This window comes from Gasterosteus aculeatus, chromosome 12 (genome assembly GCF_964276395.1).
Source record: "Gasterosteus aculeatus chromosome 12, fGasAcu3.hap1.1, whole genome shotgun sequence".
Classification (NCBI taxonomy): Eukaryota; Metazoa; Chordata; class Actinopteri; order Perciformes; family Gasterosteidae; genus Gasterosteus; species Gasterosteus aculeatus.
The window spans coordinates 90,398-109,720 of record NC_135700.1 but is presented as its reverse complement, the minus strand read 5'-3'; the positions used below and the strand labels follow the sequence as shown (position 1 = coordinate 109,720).

The 19,323-nt window shown below is 42.5% G+C and overlaps 32 non-coding genes across 32 annotated transcripts; all 32 read right to left on the bottom strand.

Annotated features, from left to right (window-relative positions):
• Window positions 1-172: 172 nt before the first annotated feature.
• On the bottom strand, window positions 173-244 carry trnae-cuc (transfer RNA glutamic acid (anticodon CUC)). Its single transcript has one exon. It is a non-coding gene; the product is annotated as a tRNA-Glu (tRNA).
• A 477-nt stretch (window positions 245-721) lies between these two features.
• Window positions 722-793, bottom strand: trnae-uuc (transfer RNA glutamic acid (anticodon UUC)). The gene has a single exon. It is a non-coding gene; the product is annotated as a tRNA-Glu (tRNA).
• A 670-nt stretch (window positions 794-1,463) lies between these two features.
• trnae-cuc (transfer RNA glutamic acid (anticodon CUC)) lies at window positions 1,464-1,535 on the bottom strand. The gene has a single exon. It is a non-coding gene; the product is annotated as a tRNA-Glu (tRNA).
• A 477-nt stretch (window positions 1,536-2,012) lies between these two features.
• On the bottom strand, window positions 2,013-2,084 carry trnae-uuc (transfer RNA glutamic acid (anticodon UUC)). Its single transcript has one exon. It is a non-coding gene; the product is annotated as a tRNA-Glu (tRNA).
• Window positions 2,085-2,576: 492 nt separating this feature from the next.
• trnae-cuc (transfer RNA glutamic acid (anticodon CUC)) lies at window positions 2,577-2,648 on the bottom strand. Its single transcript has one exon. It is a non-coding gene; the product is annotated as a tRNA-Glu (tRNA).
• Window positions 2,649-3,125: 477 nt separating this feature from the next.
• trnae-uuc (transfer RNA glutamic acid (anticodon UUC)) lies at window positions 3,126-3,197 on the bottom strand. Its single transcript has one exon. It is a non-coding gene; the product is annotated as a tRNA-Glu (tRNA).
• Window positions 3,198-3,867: 670 nt separating this feature from the next.
• Window positions 3,868-3,939, bottom strand: trnae-cuc (transfer RNA glutamic acid (anticodon CUC)). Its single transcript has one exon. It is a non-coding gene; the product is annotated as a tRNA-Glu (tRNA).
• Window positions 3,940-4,772: 833 nt separating this feature from the next.
• On the bottom strand, window positions 4,773-4,844 carry trnae-uuc (transfer RNA glutamic acid (anticodon UUC)). Its single transcript has one exon. It is a non-coding gene; the product is annotated as a tRNA-Glu (tRNA).
• An 863-nt stretch (window positions 4,845-5,707) lies between these two features.
• Window positions 5,708-5,779, bottom strand: trnae-uuc (transfer RNA glutamic acid (anticodon UUC)). The gene has a single exon. It is a non-coding gene; the product is annotated as a tRNA-Glu (tRNA).
• A 477-nt stretch (window positions 5,780-6,256) lies between these two features.
• trnae-uuc (transfer RNA glutamic acid (anticodon UUC)) lies at window positions 6,257-6,328 on the bottom strand. Its single transcript has one exon. It is a non-coding gene; the product is annotated as a tRNA-Glu (tRNA).
• A 670-nt stretch (window positions 6,329-6,998) lies between these two features.
• trnae-cuc (transfer RNA glutamic acid (anticodon CUC)) lies at window positions 6,999-7,070 on the bottom strand. Its single transcript has one exon. It is a non-coding gene; the product is annotated as a tRNA-Glu (tRNA).
• A 299-nt stretch (window positions 7,071-7,369) lies between these two features.
• trnae-uuc (transfer RNA glutamic acid (anticodon UUC)) lies at window positions 7,370-7,441 on the bottom strand. Its single transcript has one exon. It is a non-coding gene; the product is annotated as a tRNA-Glu (tRNA).
• Window positions 7,442-7,918: 477 nt separating this feature from the next.
• On the bottom strand, window positions 7,919-7,990 carry trnae-cuc (transfer RNA glutamic acid (anticodon CUC)). Its single transcript has one exon. It is a non-coding gene; the product is annotated as a tRNA-Glu (tRNA).
• A 1,204-nt stretch (window positions 7,991-9,194) lies between these two features.
• trnae-uuc (transfer RNA glutamic acid (anticodon UUC)) lies at window positions 9,195-9,266 on the bottom strand. The gene has a single exon. It is a non-coding gene; the product is annotated as a tRNA-Glu (tRNA).
• An 863-nt stretch (window positions 9,267-10,129) lies between these two features.
• trnae-uuc (transfer RNA glutamic acid (anticodon UUC)) lies at window positions 10,130-10,201 on the bottom strand. Its single transcript has one exon. It is a non-coding gene; the product is annotated as a tRNA-Glu (tRNA).
• A 477-nt stretch (window positions 10,202-10,678) lies between these two features.
• trnae-uuc (transfer RNA glutamic acid (anticodon UUC)) lies at window positions 10,679-10,750 on the bottom strand. Its single transcript has one exon. It is a non-coding gene; the product is annotated as a tRNA-Glu (tRNA).
• A 670-nt stretch (window positions 10,751-11,420) lies between these two features.
• Window positions 11,421-11,492, bottom strand: trnae-cuc (transfer RNA glutamic acid (anticodon CUC)). Its single transcript has one exon. It is a non-coding gene; the product is annotated as a tRNA-Glu (tRNA).
• Window positions 11,493-11,791: 299 nt separating this feature from the next.
• trnae-uuc (transfer RNA glutamic acid (anticodon UUC)) lies at window positions 11,792-11,863 on the bottom strand. Its single transcript has one exon. It is a non-coding gene; the product is annotated as a tRNA-Glu (tRNA).
• Window positions 11,864-12,340: 477 nt separating this feature from the next.
• trnae-cuc (transfer RNA glutamic acid (anticodon CUC)) lies at window positions 12,341-12,412 on the bottom strand. Its single transcript has one exon. It is a non-coding gene; the product is annotated as a tRNA-Glu (tRNA).
• Window positions 12,413-12,889: 477 nt separating this feature from the next.
• Window positions 12,890-12,961, bottom strand: trnae-uuc (transfer RNA glutamic acid (anticodon UUC)). The gene has a single exon. It is a non-coding gene; the product is annotated as a tRNA-Glu (tRNA).
• Window positions 12,962-13,438: 477 nt separating this feature from the next.
• Window positions 13,439-13,510, bottom strand: trnae-cuc (transfer RNA glutamic acid (anticodon CUC)). The gene has a single exon. It is a non-coding gene; the product is annotated as a tRNA-Glu (tRNA).
• Window positions 13,511-13,809: 299 nt separating this feature from the next.
• Window positions 13,810-13,881, bottom strand: trnae-cuc (transfer RNA glutamic acid (anticodon CUC)). The gene has a single exon. It is a non-coding gene; the product is annotated as a tRNA-Glu (tRNA).
• An 848-nt stretch (window positions 13,882-14,729) lies between these two features.
• Window positions 14,730-14,801, bottom strand: trnae-cuc (transfer RNA glutamic acid (anticodon CUC)). Its single transcript has one exon. It is a non-coding gene; the product is annotated as a tRNA-Glu (tRNA).
• A 106-nt stretch (window positions 14,802-14,907) lies between these two features.
• On the bottom strand, window positions 14,908-14,979 carry trnae-uuc (transfer RNA glutamic acid (anticodon UUC)). Its single transcript has one exon. It is a non-coding gene; the product is annotated as a tRNA-Glu (tRNA).
• Window positions 14,980-15,486: 507 nt separating this feature from the next.
• Window positions 15,487-15,558, bottom strand: trnae-uuc (transfer RNA glutamic acid (anticodon UUC)). Its single transcript has one exon. It is a non-coding gene; the product is annotated as a tRNA-Glu (tRNA).
• Window positions 15,559-16,955: 1,397 nt separating this feature from the next.
• On the bottom strand, window positions 16,956-17,027 carry trnae-cuc (transfer RNA glutamic acid (anticodon CUC)). The gene has a single exon. It is a non-coding gene; the product is annotated as a tRNA-Glu (tRNA).
• Window positions 17,028-17,504: 477 nt separating this feature from the next.
• trnae-cuc (transfer RNA glutamic acid (anticodon CUC)) lies at window positions 17,505-17,576 on the bottom strand. Its single transcript has one exon. It is a non-coding gene; the product is annotated as a tRNA-Glu (tRNA).
• Window positions 17,577-18,053: 477 nt separating this feature from the next.
• Window positions 18,054-18,125, bottom strand: trnae-uuc (transfer RNA glutamic acid (anticodon UUC)). The gene has a single exon. It is a non-coding gene; the product is annotated as a tRNA-Glu (tRNA).
• Window positions 18,126-18,424: 299 nt separating this feature from the next.
• trnae-cuc (transfer RNA glutamic acid (anticodon CUC)) lies at window positions 18,425-18,496 on the bottom strand. Its single transcript has one exon. It is a non-coding gene; the product is annotated as a tRNA-Glu (tRNA).
• A 106-nt stretch (window positions 18,497-18,602) lies between these two features.
• On the bottom strand, window positions 18,603-18,674 carry trnae-uuc (transfer RNA glutamic acid (anticodon UUC)). Its single transcript has one exon. It is a non-coding gene; the product is annotated as a tRNA-Glu (tRNA).
• A 121-nt stretch (window positions 18,675-18,795) lies between these two features.
• Window positions 18,796-18,867, bottom strand: trnae-cuc (transfer RNA glutamic acid (anticodon CUC)). The gene has a single exon. It is a non-coding gene; the product is annotated as a tRNA-Glu (tRNA).
• A 314-nt stretch (window positions 18,868-19,181) lies between these two features.
• Window positions 19,182-19,253, bottom strand: trnae-uuc (transfer RNA glutamic acid (anticodon UUC)). The gene has a single exon. It is a non-coding gene; the product is annotated as a tRNA-Glu (tRNA).
• Window positions 19,254-19,323: the final 70 nt, after the last annotated feature.

The following is a 19,323-nucleotide window of genomic DNA, read 5'->3' as shown; positions in this document are numbered from 1 at the left end:
CCGGGCCGCGGCGGTGAGAGCGCCGAATCCTAGCCACTAGACCATCAGGGACAGAATTATGCAAATGAAGTCATAGTTCATGTCGAATGCTTTAAAAACATCTGTAGTTTGGCTTGAATTAAAATTTAGAGCTTCAATTCCCCGACTAGGAATTTAACATTTTATATCTGATTTCCCTGACCGGGAATTGAACCCGGGCCGCGGCGGTGAGAGCGCCGAATCCTAGCCACTAGACCATCAGGGACACAATTATGCAAATGAAGTCATAGTTTGAGTCAAATAATTTAAAAACATCTGCAGTTTGGCTTGAATTAAAAGTTAAAGCTGGAATTTCCTGACCAGGAATTTACCACTTTATATCTGATCTCCCTGACCGGGAATTGAACCCGGGCCGCGGCGGTGAGAGCGCCGAATCCTAGCCACTAGACCATCAGGGACATGATTATGCTAATGAAGTATTAATTTAAGTCGAAAACTTTAAAAACATCTGCAGTTTTGCTTGAATTAAAAGTTGGATCTGGAATTCCAAACTCTAAATCTCATTTCCCTGACCGGAAATTGAACCCGGCCCGCGGCGGTGAAAGCGCCAAATCCTAGCCACTAGACCATCTGGGACACAATTATGCAAATGAAGTCATAATTTGAGTCGAATACTTTAAAAACATATGCAGTTTGGCTTGAATTAAAAGTTGGATCTGGAATTCCAAACTCTAAATCTCATTTCCCTGACCGGGAATTGAACCCGGGCCGCGGCGGTGAAAGCGCCAAATCCTAGCCACTAGACCATCAGGGACACAATTATGCAAATGAAGTCATAGTTTACGTCGAATACTTTAAAAACATCTGCAGTTTGGCTTGAATTAAAAGTTAAAGCTTGAATTCCCTGACCAGGAATATAACACTTTATATATGATTTCCCTGACCGGGAATTGAACCCAGGCCGCAGCGGTGAGAGCGCCGAATCCTAGCCACTAGACCATCAGTGACACAATTATGCAAATGAAGTCTTAGTTTAAGTCGAAAACTTTAAAAACATCTGTAGTTTGGCTTGAATCAAAAGTTGGATCTGGAATTCCAAACTCTAAATCTCATTTCCGTGACCGGGAATTTAACCCGGGCCGCGGCGGTGAAAGCGCCAAATCCTAGCCACTAGACCATCAGGGACATGATTATGCTAATGAAGTCTTAGTTTAAGTCGAAAACTTTAAAAACATCTGCAGTTTGGCTTGAATTAAAAGTTGGATCTGGAATTCCAAACTCTAAATCTCATTTCCGTGACCGGGAATTTAACCCGGGCCGCGGCGGTGAGAGCGCCGAATCCTAGCCACTAGACCATCAGGGACAGAATTATGCAAATGAAGTCATAGTTCATGTCGAATGCTTTAAAAACATCTGTAGTTTGGCTTGAATTAAAATTTAGAGCTTCAATTCCCCGACTAGGAATTTAACATTTTATATCTGATTTCCCTGACCGGGAATTGAACCCGGGCCGCGGCGGTGAGAGCGCCGAATCCTAGCCACTAGACCATCAGGGACACAATTATGCAAATGAAGTCATAGTTTGAGTCAAATAATTTAAAAACATCTGCAGTTTGGCTTGAATTAAAAGTTAAAGCTGGAATTTCCTGACCAGGAATTTACCACTTTATATCTGATCTCCCTGACCGGGAATTGAACCCGGGCCGCGGCGGTGAGAGCGCCGAATCCTAGCCACTAGACCATCAGGGACATGATTATGCTAATGAAGTATTAATTTAAGTCGAAAACTTTAAAAACATCTGCAGTTTTGCTTGAATTAAAAGTTGGATCTGGAATTCCAAACTCTAAATCTCATTTCCCTGACCGGAAATTGAACCCGGCCCGCGGCGGTGAAAGCGCCAAATCCTAGCCACTAGACCATCTGGGACACAATTATGCAAATGAAGTCATAATTTGAGTCGAATACTTTAAAAACATCTGCAGTTTGGCTTGAATTAAAAGTTGGATCTGGAATTCCAAACTCTAAATCTCATTTCCCTGACCGGGAATTGAACCCTGGCCGCGGCGGTGAAAGCGCCAAATCCTAGCCACTAGACCATCAGGGACACAATTATGCTAATGAAGTCATAGTTTACGTCGAATACTTTAAAAACATCTGCAGTTTGGCTTGAATTAAAAGTTAAAGCTTGAATTCCCTGACCAGGAATATAACACTTTATATATGATTTCCCTGACCGGGAATTGAACCCGGGCCGCAGCGGTGAGAGCCCCGAATCCTAGCCACTAGACCATCAGTGACACAATTATGCAAATGAAGTCTTAGTTTAAGTCGAAAACTTTAAAAACATCTGTAGTTTGGCTTGAATTAAAAGTTGGATCTGGAATTCCAAACTCTAAATCTCATTTCCGTGACCGGGAATTTAACCCGGGCCGCGGCGGTGAGAGCGCCGAATCCTAGCCACTAGACCATCAGGGACAGAATTATGCAAATGAAGTCATAGTTCATGTCGAATGCTTTAAAAACATCTGTAGTTTGGCTTGAATTAAAATTTAGAGCTTCAATTCCCCGACTAGGAATTTAACATTTTATATCTGATTTCCCTGACCGGGAATTGAACCCGGGCCGCGGCGGTGAGAGCGCCGAATCCTAGCCACTAGACCATCAGGGACACAATTATGCAAATGAAGTCATAGTTTGAGTCAAATAATTTAAAAACATCTGCAGTTTGGCTTGAATTAAAAGTTAAAGCTGGAATTTCCTGACCAGGAATTTACCACTTTATATCTGATCTCCCTGACCGGGAATTGAACCCGGGCCGCGGCGGTGAGAGCGCCGAATCCTAGCCACTAGACCATCAGGGACATGATTATGCTAATGAAGTATTAATTTAAGTCGAAAACTTTAAAAACATCTGCAGTTTTGCTTGAATTAAAAGTTGGATCTGGAATTCCAAACTCTAAATCTCATTTCCCTGACCGGAAATTGAACCCGGCCCGCGGCGGTGAAAGCGCCAAATCCTAGCCACTAGACCATCTGGGACACAATTATGCAAATGAAGTCATAATTTGAGTCGAATACTTTAAAAACATCTGCAGTTTGGCTTGAATTAAAAGTTGGATCTGGAATTCCAAACTCTAAATCTCATTTCCCTGACCGGGAATTGAACCCTGGCCGCGGCGGTGAAAGCGCCAAATCCTAGCCACTAGACCATCAGGGACACAATTATGCAAATGAAGTCATAGTTTACGTCGAATACTTTAAAAACATCTGCAGTTTGGCTTGAATTAAAAGTTAAAGCTTGAATTCCCTGACCAGGAATTTAACACTTTATATATGATTTCCCTGACCGGGAATTGAACCCGGGCCGCAGCGGTGAGAGCGCCGAATCCTAGCCACTAGACCATCAGTGACACAATTATGCAAATGAAGTCTTAGTTTAAGTCGAAAACTTTAAAAACATCTGTAGTTTGGCTTGAATCAAAAGTTGGATCTGGAATTCCAAACTCTAAATCTCATTTTCGTGACCGGGAATTTAACCCGGGCCGCGGCGGTGAAAGCGCCAAATCCTAGCCACTAGACCATCAGGGACATGATTATGCTAATGAAGTCTTAGTTTAAGTCGAAAACTTTAAAAACATCTGCAGTTTGGCTTGAATTAAAAGTTGGATCTGGAATTCCAAACTCTAAGTCTCATTTCCCTGACCGGGAATTGAACCTGGGCCGCAGCGGTGAAAGCGCCAAATCCTAGTCACTAGACCATCAGGGACACAATTATGCAAATGAAGTCATAGTTCATGTCGAATGCTTTAAAAACATCTGCAGTTTGGCTTGAATTAAAATTTAGAGCTTCAATTCCCCGACTAGGAATTTAACATTTTATATCTGATTTCCCTGACCGGGAATTGAACCCGGGCCGCGGCGGTGAGAGCGCCGAATCCTAGCCACTAGACCATCAGGGACACAATTATGCAAATGAAGTCATAGTTTAAGTCAAATAATTTAAAAACATCTGTAGTTTGGCTTGAATCAAAAGTTGGATCTGGAATTCCAAACTCTAAATCTCATTTTCGTGACCGGGAATTTAACCCGGGCCGCGGCGGTGAAAGCGCCAAATCCTAGCCACTAGACCATCAGGGACATGATTATGCTAATGAAGTCTTAGTTTAAGTCGAAAACTTTAAAAACATCTGCAGTTTGGCTTGAATTAAAAGTTGGATCTGGAATTCCAAACTCTAAGTCTCATTTCCCTGACCGGGAATTGAACCTGGGCCGCAGCGGTGAAAGCGCCAAATCCTAGCCACTAGACCATCAGGGACACAATTATGCAAATGAAGTCATAGTTTGAGTCAAATAATTTAAAAACATCTGCAGTTTGGCTTGAATTAAAAGTTAAAGCCGGAATTTCCTGACCAGGAATTTACCACTTTATATCTGATTTCCCTGACCGGGAATTGAACCCGGGCCGCGGCGGGGAGAGCGCCGAATCCTAGCCACTAGACCATCAGGGACATGATTATGCTAATGAAGTATTAATTTAAGTCGAAAACTTTAAAAACATCTGCAGTTTTGCTTGAATTAAAAGTTGGATCTGGAATTCCAAACTCTAAATCTCATTTCCCTGACCGGAAATTGAACCCGGGCCGCGGCGGTGAAAGCGCCAAATCCTAGCCACTAGACCATCTGGGACACAATTATGCAAATGAAGTCATAATTTGAGTCGAATACTTTAAAAACATCTGCAGTTTGGCTTGAATTAAAAGTTGGATCTGGAATTCCAAACTCTAAATCTCATTTCCCTGACCGGGAATTGAACCCGGGCCGCGGCGGTGAAAGCGCCAAATCCTAGCCACTAGACCATCAGGGACACAATTATGCAAATGAAGTCATAGTTTACGTCGAATACTTTAAAAACATCTGCAGTTTGGCTTGAATTAAAAGTTAAAGCTTGAATTCCCTGACCAGGAATTTAACACTTTATATATGATTTTCCTGACCGGGAATTGAACCCGGGCCGCAGCAGTGAGAGCGCCGAATCCTAGCCACTAGACCATCAGTGACACAATTATGCAAATGAAGTCTTAGTTTAAGTCGAAAACTTTAAAAACATCTGTAGTTTGGCTTGAATCAAAAGTTGGATCTGGAATTCCAAACTCTAAATCTCATTTCCGTGACCGGGAATTTAACCCGGGCCGCGGCGGTGAGAGCGCCAAATCCTAGCCACTAGACCATCAGGGACAGAATTATGCAAATGAAGTCATAGTTCATGTCGAATGCTTTAAAAACATCTGTAGTTTGGCTTGAATTAAAATTTAGAGCTTCAATTCCCCGACTAGGAATTTAACATTTTATATCTGATTTCCCTGACCGGGAATTGAACCCGGGCCGCGGCGGTGAGAGCGCCAAATCCTAGCCACTAGACCATCAGGGACACAATTATGCAAATGGAGTCATAGTTCATGTCGAATGCTTTAAAAACATCTGTAGTTTGGCTTGAATTAAAATTTAGAGCTTCAATTCCCCGACTAGGAATTTAACATTTTATATCTGATTTCCCTGACCGGGAATTGAACCCGGGCCGCGGCGGTGAGAGCGCTGAATCCTAGCCACTAGACCATCAGAGACATGATTATGCTAATGAAGTATTAATTTAAGTCGAAAACTTTAAAAACATCTGCAGTTTTGCTTGAATTAAAAGTTGCATCTGGAATTCCAAACTCTAAATCTCATTTCCCTGACCGGAAATTGAACCCGGGCCGCGGCGGTGAAAGCGCCAAATCCTAGCCACTAGACCATCAGGGACACAATTATGCAAATGAAGTCATAGTTTAAGTCGAAAACTTTAAAAAGATCTGCAGTTTGGCTTGAATTAAAAGTTGGATCTGGAATTCCAAACTCTAAATCTCATTTCCGTGACCGGGAATTGAACGCGGGCCGCGGCGGTGAAAGCGCCAAATCCTAGCCACTAGACCATCTGGGACACAATTATGCAAATGAAGTCTTAGTTTAAGTCGAAAACTTTAAAAACATCTGTAGTTTGGCTTGAATCAAAAGTTGGATCTGGAATTCCAAACTCTAAATCTCATTTCCGTGACCGGGAATTTAACCCGGGCCGCGGCGGTGAAAGCGCCAAATCCTAGCCACTAGACCATCAGGGACACAATTATGCAAATGAAGTCATAATTTACGTCGAATACTTTAAAAACATCTGCAGTTTGGCTTGAATTAAAAGTTAAAGCTTGAATTCCCTGACCAGGAATTTAACACTTTATATCTGATTTCCCTGACCGGGAATTGAACCCGGGCCGCGGCGGTGAAAGCGCCAAATCCTAGCCACTAGACCATCTGGGACACAATTATGCAAATGAAGTCATAGTTTAAGTCGAAAACTTTAAAAAGATCTGCAGTTTGGCTTGAATTAAAAGTTGGATCTGGAATTCCAAACTCTAAATCTCATTTCCGTGACCGGGAATTGAACTCGGGCCGCGGCGGTGAAAGCGCCAAATCCTAGCCACTAGACCATCAGGGACACAATTATGCAAATGAAGTCATAATTTACGTCGAATACTTTAAAAACATCTGCAGTTTGGCTTGAATTAAAAGTTAAAGCTTGAATTCCCTGACCAGGAATTTAACACTTTATGTATGATTTCCCTGACCGGGAATTTAACCCGGGCCGCGGCGGTGAAAGCGCCAAATCCTAGCCACTAGACCATCAGTGACACAATTATGCAAATGAAGTCTTAGTTTAAGTCGAAAACTTTAAAAACATCTGTAGTTTGGCTTGAATCAAAAGTTGGATCTGGAATTCCAAACTCTAAATCTCATTTCCGTGACCGGGAATTTAACCCGGGCCGCGGCGGTGAAAGCGCCAAATCCTAGTCACTAGACCATCAGGGACACAATTATGCAAATGAAGTCATAGTTCATGTCGAATGCTTTAAAAACATCTGTAGTTTGGCTTGAATTAAAATTTAGAGCTTCAATTCCCCGACTAGGAATTTAACATTTTATATCTGATTTCCCTGACCGGGAATTGAACCCGGGCCGCGGCGGTGAGAGCGCCGAATCCTAGCCACTAGACCATCAGGGACACAATTATGCAAATGAAGTCATAGTTCATGTCGAATGCTTTAAAAACATCTGTAGTTTGGCTTGAATTAAAATTTAGAGCTTCAATTCCACGACTAGGAATTTAACATTTCATATCTGATTTCCCTGACCGGGAATTGAACCCGGGCCGCGGCGGTGAGAGCGCCGAATCCTAGCCACTAGACCATCTGGGACACAATTATGCAAATGAAGTCATAGTTTGAGTCGAAAACTTTAAAAACATCTGCAGTTTGGCTTGTATTAAAAGTTGGATCTGGAATTGCAAACTCTAAATCTCATTTCCCTGACCGGGAATTGAACTCGGGCCGCGGCGGTGAAAGCGCCAAATCCTAGCCACTAGACCATCAGGGACACAATTATGCAAATGAAGTCTTAGTTTAAGTCGAAAACTTTAAAAACATCTGTAGTTTGGCTTGAATCAAAAGTTGGATCTGGAATTCCAAACTCTAAATCTCATTTTCGTGACCGGGAATTTAACCCGGGCCGCGGCGGTGAAAGCGCCAAATCCTAGCCACTAGACCATCAGGGACATGATTATGCTAATGAAGTCTTAGTTTAAGTCGAAAACTTTAAAAACATCTGCAGTTTGGCTTGAATTAAAAGTTGGATCTGGAATTCCAAACTCTAAGTCTCATTTCCCTGACCGGGAATTGAACCTGGGCCGCAGCGGTGAAAGCGCCAAATCCTAGTCACTAGACCATCAGGGACACAATTATGCAAATGAAGTCATAGTTCATGTCGAATGCTTTAAAAACATCTGCAGTTTGGCTTGAATTAAAATTTAGAGCTTCAATTCCCCGACTAGGAATTTAACATTTTATATCTGATTTCCCTGACCGGGAATTGAACCCGGGCCGCGGCGGTGAGAGCGCCGAATCCTAGCCACTAGACCATCAGGGACACAATTATGCAAATGAAGTCTTAGTTTAAGTCGAAAACTTTAAAAACATCTGTAGTTTGGCTTGAATCAAAAGTTGGATCTGGAATTCCAAACTCTAAATCTCATTTCCGTGACCGGGAATTTAACCCGGGCCGCGGCGGTGAAAGCGCCAAATCCTAGTCACTAGACCATCAGGGACACAATTATGCAAATGAAGTCATAGTTCATGTCGAATGCTTTAAAAACATCTGTAGTTTGGCTTGAATTAAAATTTAGAGCTTCAATTCCCCGACTAGGAATTTAACATTTTATATCTGATTTCCCTGACCGGGAATTGAACCCGGGCCGCGGCGGTGAGAGCGCCGAATCCTAGCCACTAGACCATCTGGGACACAATTATGCAAATGAAGTCATAATTTGAGTCGAAAACTTTAAAAACATCTGCAGTTTGGCTTGAATCAAAAGTTGGATCTGGAATTCCAAACTCTAAATCTCATTTTCGTGACCGGGAATTTAACCCGGGCCGCGGCGGTGAAAGCGCCAAATCCTAGCCACTAGACCATCAGGGACATGATTATGCTAATGAAGTCTTAGTTTAAGTCGAAAACTTTAAAAACATCTGCAGTTTGGCTTGAATTAAAAGTTGGATCTGGAATTCCAAACTCTAAGTCTCATTTCCCTGACCGGGAATTGAACCTGGGCCGCAGCGGTGAAAGCGCCAAATCCTAGCCACTAGACCATCAGGGACACAATTATGCAAATGAAGTCATAGTTTGAGTCAAATAATTTAAAAACATCTGCAGTTTGGCTTGAATTAAAAGTTAAAGCCGGAATTTCCTGACCAGGAATTTACCACTTTATATCTGATTTCCCTGACCGGGAATTGAACCCGGGCCGCGGCGGGGAGAGCGCCGAATCCTAGCCACTAGACCATCAGGGACATGATTATGCTAATGAAGTATTAATTTAAGTCGAAAACTTTAAAAACATCTGCAGTTTTGCTTGAATTAAAAGTTGGATCTGGAATTCCAAACTCTAAATCTCATTTCCCTGACCGGAAATTGAACCCGGGCCGCGGCGGTGAAAGCGCCAAATCCTAGCCACTAGACCATCTGGGACACAATTATGCAAATGAAGTCATAATTTGAGTCGAATACTTTAAAAACATCTGCAGTTTGGCTTGAATTAAAAGTTGGATCTGGAATTCCAAACTCTAAATCTCATTTCCCTGACCGGGAATTGAACCCGGGCCGCGGCGGTGAAAGCGCCAAATCCTAGCCACTAGACCATCAGGGACACAATTATGCAAATGAAGTCATAGTTTACGTCGAATACTTTAAAAACATCTGCAGTTTGGCTTGAATTAAAAGTTAAAGCTTGAATTCCCTGACCAGGAATTTAACACTTTATATATGATTTTCCTGACCGGGAATTGAACCCGGGCCGCAGCAGTGAGAGCGCCGAATCCTAGCCACTAGACCATCAGTGACACAATTATGCAAATGAAGTCTTAGTTTAAGTCGAAAACTTTAAAAACATCTGTAGTTTGGCTTGAATCAAAAGTTGGATCTGGAATTCCAAACTCTAAATCTCATTTCCGTGACCGGGAATTTAACCCGGGCCGCGGCGGTGAGAGCGCCAAATCCTAGCCACTAGACCATCAGGGACAGAATTATGCAAATGAAGTCATAGTTCATGTCGAATGCTTTAAAAACATCTGTAGTTTGGCTTGAATTAAAATTTAGAGCTTCAATTCCCCGACTAGGAATTTAACATTTTATATCTGATTTCCCTGACCGGGAATTGAACCCGGGCCGCGGCGGTGAGAGCGCCAAATCCTAGCCACTAGACCATCAGGGACACAATTATGCAAATGGAGTCATAGTTCATGTCGAATGCTTTAAAAACATCTGTAGTTTGGCTTGAATTAAAATTTAGAGCTTCAATTCCCCGACTAGGAATTTAACATTTTATATCTGATTTCCCTGACCGGGAATTGAACCCGGGCCGCGGCGGTGAGAGCGCTGAATCCTAGCCACTAGACCATCAGAGACATGATTATGCTAATGAAGTATTAATTTAAGTCGAAAACTTTAAAAACATCTGCAGTTTTGCTTGAATTAAAAGTTGCATCTGGAATTCCAAACTCTAAATCTCATTTCCCTGACCGGAAATTGAACCCGGGCCGCGGCGGTGAAAGCGCCAAATCCTAGCCACTAGACCATCAGGGACACAATTATGCAAATGAAGTCATAGTTTAAGTCGAAAACTTTAAAAAGATCTGCAGTTTGGCTTGAATTAAAAGTTGGATCTGGAATTCCAAACTCTAAATCTCATTTCCGTGACCGGGAATTGAACGCGGGCCGCGGCGGTGAAAGCGCCAAATCCTAGCCACTAGACCATCTGGGACACAATTATGCAAATGAAGTCTTAGTTTAAGTCGAAAACTTTAAAAACATCTGTAGTTTGGCTTGAATCAAAAGTTGGATCTGGAATTCCAAACTCTAAATCTCATTTCCGTGACCGGGAATTTAACCCGGGCCGCGGCGGTGAAAGCGCCAAATCCTAGCCACTAGACCATCAGGGACACAATTATGCAAATGAAGTCATAATTTACGTCGAATACTTTAAAAACATCTGCAGTTTGGCTTGAATTAAAAGTTAAAGCTTGAATTCCCTGACCAGGAATTTAACACTTTATATCTGATTTCCCTGACCGGGAATTGAACCCGGGCCGCGGCGGTGAAAGCGCCAAATCCTAGCCACTAGACCATCTGGGACACAATTATGCAAATGAAGTCATAGTTTAAGTCGAAAACTTTAAAAAGATCTGCAGTTTGGCTTGAATTAAAAGTTGGATCTGGAATTCCAAACTCTAAATCTCATTTCCGTGACCGGGAATTGAACTCGGGCCGCGGCGGTGAAAGCGCCAAATCCTAGCCACTAGACCATCAGGGACACAATTATGCAAATGAAGTCATAATTTACGTCGAATACTTTAAAAACATCTGCAGTTTGGCTTGAATTAAAAGTTAAAGCTTGAATTCCCTGACCAGGAATTTAACACTTTATGTATGATTTCCCTGACCGGGAATTTAACCCGGGCCGCGGCGGTGAAAGCGCCAAATCCTAGCCACTAGACCATCAGTGACACAATTATGCAAATGAAGTCTTAGTTTAAGTCGAAAACTTTAAAAACATCTGTAGTTTGGCTTGAATCAAAAGTTGGATCTGGAATTCCAAACTCTAAATCTCATTTCCGTGACCGGGAATTTAACCCGGGCCGCGGCGGTGAAAGCGCCAAATCCTAGTCACTAGACCATCAGGGACACAATTATGCAAATGAAGTCATAGTTCATGTCGAATGCTTTAAAAACATCTGTAGTTTGGCTTGAATTAAAATTTAGAGCTTCAATTCCCCGACTAGGAATTTAACATTTTATATCTGATTTCCCTGACCGGGAATTGAACCCGGGCCGCGGCGGTGAGAGCGCCGAATCCTAGCCACTAGACCATCAGGGACACAATTATGCAAATGAAGTCATAGTTCATGTCGAATGCTTTAAAAACATCTGTAGTTTGGCTTGAATTAAAATTTAGAGCTTCAATTCCACGACTAGGAATTTAACATTTCATATCTGATTTCCCTGACCGGGAATTGAACCCGGGCCGCGGCGGTGAGAGCGCCGAATCCTAGCCACTAGACCATCTGGGACACAATTATGCAAATGAAGTCATAGTTTGAGTCGAAAACTTTAAAAACATCTGCAGTTTGGCTTGTATTAAAAGTTGGATCTGGAATTGCAAACTCTAAATCTCATTTCCCTGACCGGGAATTGAACTCGGGCCGCGGCGGTGAAAGCGCCAAATCCTAGCCACTAGACCATCAGGGACACAATTATGCAAATGAAGTCTTAGTTTAAGTCGAAAACTTTAAAAACATCTGTAGTTTGGCTTGAATCAAAAGTTGGATCTGGAATTCCAAACTCTAAATCTCATTTTCGTGACCGGGAATTTAACCCGGGCCGCGGCGGTGAAAGCGCCAAATCCTAGCCACTAGACCATCAGGGACATGATTATGCTAATGAAGTCTTAGTTTAAGTCGAAAACTTTAAAAACATCTGCAGTTTGGCTTGAATTAAAAGTTGGATCTGGAATTCCAAACTCTAAGTCTCATTTCCCTGACCGGGAATTGAACCTGGGCCGCAGCGGTGAAAGCGCCAAATCCTAGTCACTAGACCATCAGGGACACAATTATGCAAATGAAGTCATAGTTCATGTCGAATGCTTTAAAAACATCTGCAGTTTGGCTTGAATTAAAATTTAGAGCTTCAATTCCCCGACTAGGAATTTAACATTTTATATCTGATTTCCCTGACCGGGAATTGAACCCGGGCCGCGGCGGTGAGAGCGCCGAATCCTAGCCACTAGACCATCAGGGACACAATTATGCAAATGAAGTCTTAGTTTAAGTCGAAAACTTTAAAAACATCTGTAGTTTGGCTTGAATCAAAAGTTGGATCTGGAATTCCAAACTCTAAATCTCATTTCCGTGACCGGGAATTTAACCCGGGCCGCGGCGGTGAAAGCGCCAAATCCTAGTCACTAGACCATCAGGGACACAATTATGCAAATGAAGTCATAGTTCATGTCGAATGCTTTAAAAACATCTGTAGTTTGGCTTGAATTAAAATTTAGAGCTTCAATTCCCCGACTAGGAATTTAACATTTTATATCTGATTTCCCTGACCGGGAATTGAACCCGGGCCGCGGCGGTGAGAGCGCCGAATCCTAGCCACTAGACCATCTGGGACACAATTATGCAAATGAAGTCATAATTTGAGTCGAAAACTTTAAAAACATCTGCAGTTTGGCTTGTATTAAAAGTTGGATCTGGAATTGCAAACTCTAAATCTCATTTCCCTGACCGGGAATTGAACTCGGGCCGCGGCGGTGAAAGCGCCAAATCCTAGCCACTAGACCATCAGGGACACAATTATGCAAATGAAGTCTTAGTTTAAGTCGAAAACTTTAAAAACATCTGTAGTTTGGCTTGAATCAAAAGTTGGATCTGGAATTCCAAACTCTAAATCTCATTTTCGTGACCGGGAATTTAACCCGGGCCGCGGCGGTGAAAGCGCCAAATCCTAGCCACTAGACCATCAGGGACATGATTATGCTAATGAAGTCTTAGTTTAAGTCGAAAACTTTAAAAACATCTGCAGTTTGGCTTGAATTAAAAGTTGGATCTGGAATTCCAAACTCTAAGTCTCATTTCCCTGACCGGGAATTGAACCTGGGCCGCAGCGGTGAAAGCGCCAAATCCTAGTCACTAGACCATCAGGGACACAATTATGCAAATGAAGTCATAGTTCATGTCGAATGCTTTAAAAACATCTGCAGTTTGGCTTGAATTAAAATTTAGAGCTTCAATTCCCCGACTAGGAATTTAACATTTTATATCTGATTTCCCTGACCGGGAATTGAACCCGGGCCGCGGCGGTGAGAGCGCCGAATCCTAGCCACTAGACCATCAGGGACACAATTATGCAAATGAAGTCTTAGTTTAAGTCGAAAACTTTAAAAACATCTGTAGTTTGGCTTGAATCAAAAGTTGGATCTGGAATTCCAAACTCTAAATCTCATTTCCGTGACCGGGAATTTAACCCGGGCCGCGGCGGTGAAAGCGCCAAATCCTAGTCACTAGACCATCAGGGACACAATTATGCAAATGAAGTCATAGTTCATGTCGAATGCTTTAAAAACATCTGTAGTTTGGCTTGAATTAAAATTTAGAGCTTCAATTCCCCGACTAGGAATTTAACATTTTATATCTGATTTCCCTGACCGGGAATTGAACCCGGGCCGCGGCGGTGAGAGCGCCGTATCCTAGCCACTAGACCATCAGGGACACAATTATGCAAATGAAGTCATAGTTCATGTCGAATGCTTTAAAAACATCTGTAGTTTGGCTTGAATTAAAATTTAGAGCTTCAATTCCACGACTAGGAATTTAACATTTTATATCTGATTTCCCTGACCGGGAATTGAACCCGGGCCGCAGCGGTGAGAGCGCCGAATCCTAGCCACTAGACCATCTGGGACACAATTATGCAAATGAAGTCATAATTTGAGTCGAAAACTTTAAAAACATCTGCAGTTTGGCTTGTATTAAAAGTTGGATCTGGAATTGCAAACTCTAAATCTCATTTCCCTGACCGGGAATTGAACTCGGGCCGCGGCTGTGAAAGCGCCAAATCCTAGCCACTAGACCATCAGGGACACAATTATGCAAATGAAGTCTTAGTTTAAGTCGAAAACTTTAAAAACATCTGTAGTTTGGCTTGAATCAAAAGTTGGATCTGGAATTCCAAACTCTAAATCTCATTTTCGTGACCGGGAATTTAACCCGGGCCGCGGCGGTGAAAGCGCCAAATCCTAGCCACTAGACCATCAGGGACATGATTATGCTAATGAAGTCTTAGTTTAAGTCGAAAACTTTAAAAACATCTGCAGTTTGGCTTGAATTAAAAGTTGGATCTGGAATTCCAAACTCTAAGTCTCATTTCCCTGACCGGGAATTGAACCTGGGCCGCAGCGGTGAAAGCGCCAAATCCTAGTCACTAGACCATCAGGGAAACAATTATGCAAATGAAGTCATAGTTCATGTCGAATGCTTTAAAAACATCTGCAGTTTGGCTTGAATTAAAATTTAGAGCTTCAATTCCCCGACTAGGAATTTAACATTTTATATCTGATTTCCCTGACCGGGAATTGAACCCGGGCCGCGGCGGTGAGAGCGCCGAATCCTAGCCACTAGACCATCAGGGACACAATTATGCAAATGAAGTCTTAGTTTAAGTCGAAAACTTTAAAAACATCTGCAGTTTGGCTTGTATTAAAAGTTGGATCTGGAATTGCAAACTCTAAATCTCATTTCCCTGACCGGGAATTGAACTCGGGCCGCGGCGGTGAAAGCGCCAAATCCTAGCCACTAGACCATCAGGGACACATTTATGCAAATGGAGTCATAGTTTAAGTCGAATGCTTTAAAAACATCTGTAGTTTGGCTTGAATTAAAATTTAGAGCTTCAATTCCCCGACTAGGAATTTAACACTTTATATCTGATTTCCCTGACCGGGAATTGAACCCGGGCCGCGGCAGTGAGAGCGCCGAATCCTAGCCACTAGACCATCAGGGACATGATTATGCTAATGAAGTCTTAGTTTAAGTCGAATGCTTTAAAAACATCTGCAGTTTGGCTTGAATTAAAAGTTAAAGCTGGAATTCCCTGACCAGGAATTTAACAATTTATATCTGATTTCCCTGACCGGGAATTGAACGCGGGCCGCGGCGGTGAAAGCGCCAAATCCTAGCCACTAGACCATCTGGGACACAATTATGCAAATGAAGTCATAATTTGAGTCGAAAACTTTAAAAACATCTGCAGTTTGGCTTGAATTAAAAGTTAAAGCTGGAATTCCCTGACCAGGAATTTAACACTTTATATCTGATTTCCCTGACCGGGAATTGAACCCGGGCCGCGGCGGCGAAAGCGCCAAATCCTAGCCACTAGACCATCAGGGACATGATTATGCTAATGAAGTCTTAGTTTAAGTCGAAAACTTTAAAAACATCTGCAGTTTTGCTTGAATTAAAAGTTGGATCTGGAATTCCAAACTCTAAATCTCATTTTCCTGACTGGGAATTGAACTCGGGCCGCGGCCGTGAAAGCACCAAATCCTAGCCACTAGACCATCAGGGACACAATTATGCAAATGGAGTCATAGTTTAAGTCGAATGCTTTAAAAACATCTGTAGTTTGGCTTGAATTAAAATTTAGAGCTTCAATTCCCCAACTAGGAATTTAACACTTTATGTCTGATTTCCCTGACCGGGAATTGAACCCTGGCCGCGGCGGTGAGAGCGCCGAATCCTAGCCACTAGACCATCAGGGACATGATTATGCTAATGAAGTATTAATTTAAGTCGAAAACTTTAAAAACATCTGCAGTTTTGCTTGAATTAAAAGTTGGATCTGGAATTCCAAACTCTAAATCTCATTTCCCTGACCGGAAATTGAACCCGGCCCGCGGCGGTGAAAGCGCCAAATCCTAGCCACTAGACCATCTGGGACACAATTATGCAAATGAAGTCATAATTTGAGTCGAATACTTTAAAAACATCTGCAGTTTGGCTTGAATTAAAAGTTGGATCTGGAATTCCAAACTCTAAATCTCATTTCCCTGACCGGGAATTGAGCCCTGGCCGCGGCGGTGAAAGCGCCAAATCCTAGCCACTAGACCATCAGGGACACAATTATGCAAATGAAGTCATAGTTTACGTCGAATACTTTAAAAACATCTGCAGTTTGGCTTGAATTAAAAGTTAAAGCTTGAATTCCCTGACCAGGAATTTAACACTTTATATACGATTTCCCTGACCGGGAATTGAACCCGGGCCGCAGCGGTGAGAGCGCCGAATCCTAGCCACTAGACCATCAGTGACACAATTATGCAAATGAAGTCTTAGTTTAAGTCGAAAACTTTAAAAACATCTGTAGTTTGGCTTGAATCAAAAGTTGGATCTGGAATTCCAAACTCTAAATCTCATTTTCGTGACCGGGAATTTAACCCGGGCCGCGGCGGTGAAAGCGCCAAATCCTAGCCACTAGACCATCAGGGACATGATTATGCTAATGAAGTCTTAGTTTAAGTCGAAAACTTTAAAAACATCTGCAGTTTGGCTTGAATTAAAAGTTGGATCTGGAATTCCAAACTCTAAGTCTCATTTCCCTGACCGGGAATTGAACCTGGGCCGCAGCGGTGAAAGCGCCAAATCCTAGTCACTAGACCATCAGGGACACAATTATGCAAATGAAGTCATAGTTCATGTCGAATGCTTTAAAAACATCTGCAGTTTGGCTTGAATTAAAATTTAGAGCTTCAATTCCCCGACTAGGAATTTAACATTTTATATCTGATTTCCCTGACCGGGAATTGAACCCGGGCCGCGGCGGTGAGAGCGCCGAATCCTAGCCACTAGACCATCAGGGACACAATTATGCAAATGAAGTCATAGTTTGAGTCAAATAATTTAAAAACATCTGTAGTTTGGCTTGAATCAAAAGTTGGATCTGGAATTCCAAACTCTAAATCTCATTTTCGTGACCGGGAATTTAACCCGGGCCGCGGCGGTGAAAACGCCAAATCCTAGCCACTAGACCATCAGGGACATGATTATGCTAATGAAGTCTTAGTTTAAGTCGAAAACTTTAAAAACATCTGCAGTTTGGCTTGAATTAAAAGTTGGATCTGGAATTCCAAACTCTAAGTCTCATTTCCCTGACCGGGAATTGAACCTGGGCCGCAGCGGTGAAAGCGCCAAATCCTAGTCACTAGACCATCAGGGACACAATTATGCAAATTAAGTCATAGTTCATGTCGAATGCTTTAAAAACATCTGCAGTTTGGCTTGAATTAAAATTTAGAGCTTCAATTCCCCGACTAGGAATTTAACATTTTATATCTGATTTCCCTGACCGGGAATTGAACCCGGGCCGCGGCGGTGAGAGCGCCGAATCCTAGCCACTAGACCATCAGGGACACAATTATGCAAATGAAGTCATAGTTTGAGTCAAATAATTTAAAAACATCTGCAGTTTGGCTTGAATTAAAAGTTAAAGCCGGAATTTCCTGACCAGGAATTTACCACTTTATATCTGATTTCCCTGACCGGGAATTGAACCCGGGCCGCGGCGGGGAGAGCGCCGAATCCTAGCCACTAGACCATCAGGGACATGATTATGCTAATGAAGTATTAATTTAAGTCGAAAACTTTAAAAACATCTGCAGTTTTGCTTGAATTAAAAGTTGGATCTGGAATTCCAAACTCTAAATCTCATTTCCCTGACCGGAAATTGAACCCGGGCCGCGGCGGTGAAAGCGCCAAATCCTAGCCACTAGACCATCTGGGACACAATTATGCAAATGAAGTCATAATTTGAGTCGAATACTTTAAAAACATCTGCAGTTTGGCTTGAATTAAAAGTTGGATCTGGAATTCCAAACTCTAAATCTCATTTCCCTGACCGGGAATTGAACCCGGGCCGCGGCGGTGAAAGCGCCAAATCCTAGCCACTAGACCATCAGGGACACAATTATGCAAATGAAGTCTTAGTTTAAGTCGAAAACTTTAAAAACATCTGCAGTTTGGCTTGAATTAAAAGTTGGATCTGGAATTCCAAACTCTAAGTCTCATTTCCCTGACCGGGAATTGAACCTGGGCCGCAGCGGTGAAAGCGCCAAATCCTAGTCACTAGACCATCAGGGACACAATTATGCAAATGAAGTCATAGTTCATGTCGAATGCTTTAAAAACATCTGCAGTTTGGCTTGAATTAAAATTTAGAGCTTCAATTCCCCGACTAGGAATTTAACATTTTATATCTGATTTCCCTGACCGGGAATTGAACCCGGGCCGCGGCGGTGAGAGCGCCGAATCCTAGCCACTAGACCATCAGGGACACAATTATGCAAATGAAGTCTTAGTTTAAGTCGAAAACTTTAAAAACATCTGCAGTTTGGCTTGTATTAAAAGTTGGATCTGGAATTGCAAACTCTAAATCTCATTTCCCTGACCGGGAATTGAACTCGGGCCGCGGCGGTGAAAGCGCCAAATCCTAGCCACTAGACCATCAGGGACACATTTATGCAAATGGAGTCATAGTTTAAGTCGAATGCTTTAAAAACATCTGTAGTTTGGCTTGAATTAAAATTTAGAGCTTCAATTCCCCGACTAGGAATTTAACACTTTATATCTGATTTCCCTGACCGGGAATTGAACCCGGGCCGCGGCGGTGAGAGCGCCGAATCCTAGCCACTAGACCATCAGGGACATGATTATGCTAATGAAGTCTTAGTTTAAGTCGAATGCTTTAAAAACATCTGCAGTTTGGCTTGAATTAAAAGTTAAAGCTGGAATTCCCTGACCAGGAATTTAACAATTTATATCTGATTTCCCTGACCGGGAATTGAACGCGGGCCGCGGCGGTGAAAGCGCCAAATCCTAGCCACTAGACCATCTGGGACACAATTATGCAAATGAAGTCATAATTTGAGTCGAAAACTTTAAAAACATCTGCAGTTTGGCTTGAATTAAAAGTTAAAGCTGGAATTCCCAGACCAGGAATTTAACACTTTATATCTGATTTCCCTGACCGGGAATTGAACCCGGGCCGCGGCGGCGAAAGCGCCAAATCCTAGCCACTAGACCATCAGGGACATGATTATGCTAATGAAGTCTTAGTTTAAGTCGAAAACTTTAAAAACATCTGCAGTTTTGCTTGAATTA